Genomic DNA, 6,439 nt, shown 5'->3' on the forward strand with positions numbered 1-6,439 from the left:
AGGAAGGGCTCCGGATCCCCAGTTAAGCCCAGGAAGAGCTCCAACCCCAGAGCTCACTCCCGTGACGGCTCCAGCCCCAGAGCTCGCTCCCGTGACTGCTCCATTCCCAGAGCTCGCTCCCGTGACTGCTCCAGCCCCAGAGCTCGCTCCCGGGTCGGCTCCAGCCCCAGAGCGCCCCCAAGTGCCCGCTCCTCCAGAGCGCCGACCAGAGCCCGCTCCTCCAGAGCGATCCCCAGGATTCCGGAATTTCCCCAAGAAGGTTTTGGGGGGGGCCATACACCCGTGGCCGAGCCAGCCAAGGCCAAGGAGGATCTACAACAGCCTCCCAAGTATCCAGCTCCACCATGGCCTCCCAAGTATCCTGCTCCGCCGTGGCCTCCCGAGGTTCCTGCTCCGCCGTGGCCTCCCGAGGTTCCTGATCCGCCATGGCCTCCCGAGGTCCCTGATCCGCCATGGCCTCCCGAGGTTCCTGATCCACCGTGGCCTCCCGAGGCCCCGGATCCGCCCTGGCCTCCCAAGGCCCCTGATCCACCGTGGGCCCCCGAGGTCCCTGATCCACCATGGCCCCCCGAGTATCCGGCTCTGCCATGGCCTCCCAAGTATCCTGCTCCGCCGCGGCCTCCCGAGGTCCCTGCTCCGCTATGACCTCACGTGTCCTCTGCTCCGCCATGGTTCCCGGATCCACCCTGGAGGCGTTGCAGACATCCTGGCACCCAGTTTATTAGGTGAGGGGACTGTGACGATTTGTTAATCTAATGAATAACTGATTTGTTAAATCAAATGAAAAATTGTGTTTTTGATTGGTCCAGATGCTACAAAACATACAAATGAAGCTATATTGATGCATAAAAACCCATTTATACAGTGAAGTGTTATTTTACATTATTTATACACTATTAAAATGATACATTTCAGTTTTCATTTTAGTTTTACTTGATTGCACAGATACTATTTATACTGAACTGAGCTGCATGATGACATCACTGAATTCAATGATGAACTGCCTTTAACTGAAAATTGAGTGTTTACTATTGTCATTTTGCATAATGACACTATTTTCCTAATTAATGCTGTACAGTTGCTTTGACACAATCTGTATTGTTAAAAGCGCTATATAAATAAAGGTGACTTGACTTTTAGTTTAATGTGCTGTCATTGTCATTTTGTTATTTGACATGTTATTTGTCATTTTTACAAGTATTTTCTTTTCTTTTTGTGGGAGGGTAGGCTGTTGTTTGTTTGTATGTTTTTAAATATTAATGTATTTAAACAATTTAATATTCATATTAAATAATATCATTTATTAATAATTAACATATCAAGAAATAAATATAATAGAAATTATTATTAATATAAAAATAATTCTAATTTCAGTTCAGTGTCATTTTTTATTTACAGTTAATGTGCTTAAACTAATTTTTAACAAATTTATTTCAGTTAGTAAGGGAATTAATTTTCATGTAGTTTAAATTTTTTTATATTCATTACATTATTTATAATATTTTATTTCAGTTTTATTTCAATTAACAATAAATATTTTTTGTTTTATTTTTAGTTAACGATAATAACCCTGATACAGTGTGACTTAAGATATTAAAGACATCAACATTTTTAATATGAATGACATTTACAGATATAAATAAGATTTTACTAAAGCAAGCTTTTCAAATATTTACTTCTATAGTATTTACTATAGTATCTGAAATGTATACACGTGTTTTTTCCTTTTAAAAAAAAAGATCAATAGAACAAAATGTGCAAAAATCACAATAAAATTACATAAATTCTGAACATTAGAGAAAGCAGTATAAAAACCTTTGGTGAATGTTACAAAATAATAATAATAACAATCACTACGTTAAACATATTTTATTAATGTGTTAAGTGTTAACTTAATATAAAAGTCATATAAAAAATACATTTTATAAAATATTTTAAAACTTTTTTCACACTTTTTTTCCTGATCCCCTAGGACTCCCTTGCAAACCTCATTATACGTGTAGTGAAAAGATTGTTTTCTTCCAAAGTTAAAACCAGAACAATTATGCTAATTATGTTTGAATGAGTGTGTGTACTGATTATAAGGTTCAGCTTTTGCAAGGGACAGCCCTTTCCAAAATCAACAAATACTGCAATTTTTATCCACATCCTATATTTAGACTCAACAACGTTGCGGTTTCCAATGATCGACAGGCACTAAGCCAAACACATTATTATAGCACAAGTCATAATATGATGTTGCCACTAATATGTGACCTCAATTGACCAACTGGTTTGCATGGATACTAATAGAAGAGCTGGAGCTGGACCAATTTTTAAAAAGATTAACTCAATTCATAAGCTGAGCTGTATTCATTAGGGGTACATTAGGGGTACTTACAGAACCGTCTCACAAATGTATGAGGGAATTTGCTTTTGCCCAAATCCTAACATCTGAGTCCTACTAGTTGAGAAAGCTAATGAACACGACTATAAACAAATCAGACTCATTTGACATGTGGGCTTTTTCTGTTCTCCTTCAAGACAAGATAAGGATTTAAAGAGACAAGGGGGAAGGTCCACAGGAGGGGCTTGAGAATACAAACACTCTCAGAGATGCAATGGCCAGGTCTGATATTTGAAACGATTATTCTGTTTTGACAGCACTTCATTAAAGAACGTGCAGAAATTACTGAAATAGGTGAACACAGAACTAGAGGGAGACACAAAGAGGAGAATTCACATTTACTTCCACGCTCTATTTGTGTTGTTTTAGCACACAATTCACTAAAGGAATTATGTAAATCAGTTTAAGGTGCAAAAACGACCAAAAACAAATCCCAATTTGAAATATTAAATTATGAAGGATGCAGCAGACTACTGCAATCTGACATACTTTACAGGGACTGTACAGCATGATCAATACAAAATGACTATCTATTGAGTTTATTCTTGCACAATGAACCCAGCAGATCGTCTTGTTCACCTTTGCCAAGGAAACAGGGGCATTGAGGATTATGAGGACTTTTGTGGACTTTGTCACCAGGTAGACTTTAATGAAACCTTCCTAAAAGACATTTTTCGTTTTGATTTAATTAAGGACATATCACAGTTAATGCCACGCAACACCCCACACTGGTCACTTGAACAATAAATTGATCATGCTCTGCTGTTGTGCAGCTCATCGTACACTGTGGGTTTTGCGGATAAGGAGCCTCTTCACATCCCGACCGTCATGTCTGGAGTTGTTCACGTCACGCCTGCTACTCCAGGGTCTGATCACGTCACGCCTGCCAAGCCACAGCCTGCACACATCATGTCTGCTACGCCAAAGCCTGCTCCCGTCATACCCGCTACTCCAGGACCTGCTCACATCATGCCAGTTAAGTTAAAGTTTTCTCATGTCATATCTAGCAAGTCAGAACCTGTTCACTTCATGTCTGCCAAGCCAGAGTCTGCTAACGTCATGTCTGCTACCCCAGGGCCTGCTCACGACACGTCTGTCAAGCCAGAGCTTACTCACGTCATGCCAGCACATCAAGAGATTCTTTACAACATGGTCGCCATTCAAGAGCTTCATCGCATGATGGCCGCCACACAGGAGTCTCTTCACAAAATGGAGTTCACCTTCTAGAGTCTCATCACGTCTCAACTGATCTTTCAGAATCTTGTCACGACATGGCCGCCACGCCTGAGTCCCCGGCCAAGATGGCCGCCACGCCTGAGTTCTCGGCCAAGATGGCCGCCACGCCTGAGTTCTCGACCAAGATGCCATGCCTGAGTCCCCGGCCAAGATGGCCGCCATGCCTTAGTCCCCGGCCAAGATGTCCGCCACGCCTGAGTCCCCGGCCAAGATGACCGCCACGCCTGAGTCCCCGGCCAAGATGACCGCCACGCCTGAGTCCCCGGCCAAGATGACCGCCACGCCTGAGTCCCCGGCCAAGATGACCGCCACGCCTGAGTCCCCGGCCAAGATGGCCGCCACGCCTGAGTCGGACGTGGAGCTTGGGCTTGGACAGAAAGGTCTGATTGCTAGTGTGATGGACCCACCTCTGATGTCGGTGTGAGCTGCAGGCATCCCGGTAACATCAGCGCTCTCAAGCCCTGCCATCTTACAGGTCATGCCACACTCTGCTGCCCTTCCTGTAATGGCGGTCGCCATTTTGAGCGTGTGGGGTGCACACTGCGCTCCAGAGGCCTCTATCTGTCTACAAGTCTGCTCCTGAGGTCTCTCCTGTCCACGAGTCTGTCTCAGAGCCCTCTCCTATCCACGAGTCTGCTCCAAGGGCCTTTCCTGTGCCTCCAGAAGTGGTAGCTTCCGCTGCAGAACCTCCAGAGGTGGCGGCATCCGCTTCCGAACTCACTGCCTGCCCTGTTACGGCCACAGAGGACGTTCATGAACTCATAGTATGCCCTGTCACGGCCATGGAGGCCTGTCATGAACTCACTGTCTGTCCTACCACGGCCAAGGAGGCCGTTCATGAACTCACTGTCTGTCCTTTCACGGCCAAGGAGGCCGCTCATGAACTATCTGCTTGCTCTGTTACAGTCAAGTGGTCTGTCCATGTCACTGCTCCACCATGGTTTCCTGCTCTGCCGTCATCACCCGGCCCCCCGCTCTGCCTGCTCCGCCATGGCCCCCCACTCTGCCTGCTCTGCCATGGCTCCCCTGTCTGCCTGTTCCTCTTCACGGACCTGGCCCTCCATCCCACCCCCTGGACCACCTCCAGTCCTCCACCATCCTGTTAATCATGTTCTGTCATGTGATTCCCTTGTCTGTGTGTTATGTTCTGATTTGTTCTTTGGTTCATGTGTCATGTTCTGATTGGTTGTCCTAGTCATGTGTCTTGTTTCCCATTGGTTTGTTCTTGTCATGTGACCCTCTTGTCATGTGACCCTCTTGTCTGTATAAGTAGCCATGATGTTGTCATTGTTCTTTGTCGTCTATTGATGTTGTAACCCGCTGTTGGTCCCCCGCTGAGTCTAGTCTGTTATGCCTCGTCGAGTCAAGTCTGTGTCTCTAGTCTTCATCTGTTTGTATTATTGTTTGGATGTTTGGATCACCTGTAAATAAACTGCACTTGGGTTCTTCACTACGCTCGCCTTCAGTGGACTGAATTCGTTACAGAGAAGCAGCCAAACTTCTCACATATGGAACTTCTCACTCCTTCATGCATCAAATGACCCATATCACAGGGTCAGACATGAAAAGAATGAACTCGCATGTCACTTAGCTCATCTTTTTTCACATTTCCCAAAAAGGGGTCAGATGAAAAATTTTTTGCTCTGGTTTCTTGGTTGCAGTGATTTCCAAAAGCCTTTGTTTGGGAGTTCCAGATGTAAGAGACCTAAGAGTATATTGCTATGATTTGGGGCTGAGCAGCAGCACAATGTCTGACACTGGACCAGACATTGGTCCAGTGTCAGACCGATGGCACTCTCTTAAGCAACAAGGGCTGTTTTGTACTGTCAAACTCTCCTTTTCTACTAAATCAAATTGACCCTTGTGTGCAGTGCCTGCTGCCCGTGCGGTCCCTCACTTCCTGCTTTAATGACACTCTCAAACCGAGCTAGAAGTGCTCTAATGTTCTTGTTACTGACAAGACGGATCACTAAAAGGGGAGGAAGAGAGGAAGACAAAAGACAGAATGCTGTCTTGAGACGGCAGCCTAAATGGTGCATTTTGAAGGAAAGTTTTCCTGCACAATCTCAAGTCCACGGGCTGGCAGGAAATCAGACACATCCTTGGATGTAAAAGAAGTCTAGAGGAAATAAATTCAACAACTTTGTAATTGGGGGACCACAGACCACTAAAAAGAACTTTCTCATGGTTCCTTTCTGAAATAACATGTAGGAGCAGGCCATACAACTAATTTAAGACAAATATGCTGTGCAATTGAAGACCAAGTAATTCTTACAAGTTACTATTTCTTATAGTCTTAAATCTAGAGGTCTTCCACCCTTAATGCATATGTGAATCAAAATGACTAGATGCATATTCTTTTCTCTACTTTCTCTATAAATACTTGATTTGTCAATGAATATAAATGTTAAAGACCATTAAGATGATGATAAAACCTCCCTTTGAGGACATCCAGAGAAGGTCTTGTTTGGAAAAATTATTCATACAGAAAACAAATCTTTTATTTTTTGGTGTAGGATTATGATTTGGGTTTATAGTAAGTATAATTAGCTTTATATAAAAACAATGGAAGAAGCCCATGGTATATGCTAATTTAGATATAAATTTATAATTACAGGTATAGATAACAGATGGAAAATGAAAATTCTATTTTTATCCACATATGGAAGCTTGTTCTTAATACACTCCCTTGTAAATGTAAATGTGAAAAGTATGCGTGAAAAAATATAAAATAAACTAAAATATAAAAAATTAGGTTCCCTTTCAGTCGGACACTCTCGACATCACGTCGGATGACCGACGAATTGGGATCTCGCT

Source organism: Sinocyclocheilus grahami, unplaced genomic scaffold (assembly GCF_001515645.1).
Source record: "Sinocyclocheilus grahami isolate Dianchi unplaced genomic scaffold, SAMN03320097.WGS_v1.1 scaffold5.1, whole genome shotgun sequence".
NCBI lineage: Eukaryota > Metazoa > Chordata > Actinopteri > Cypriniformes > Cyprinidae > Sinocyclocheilus > Sinocyclocheilus grahami.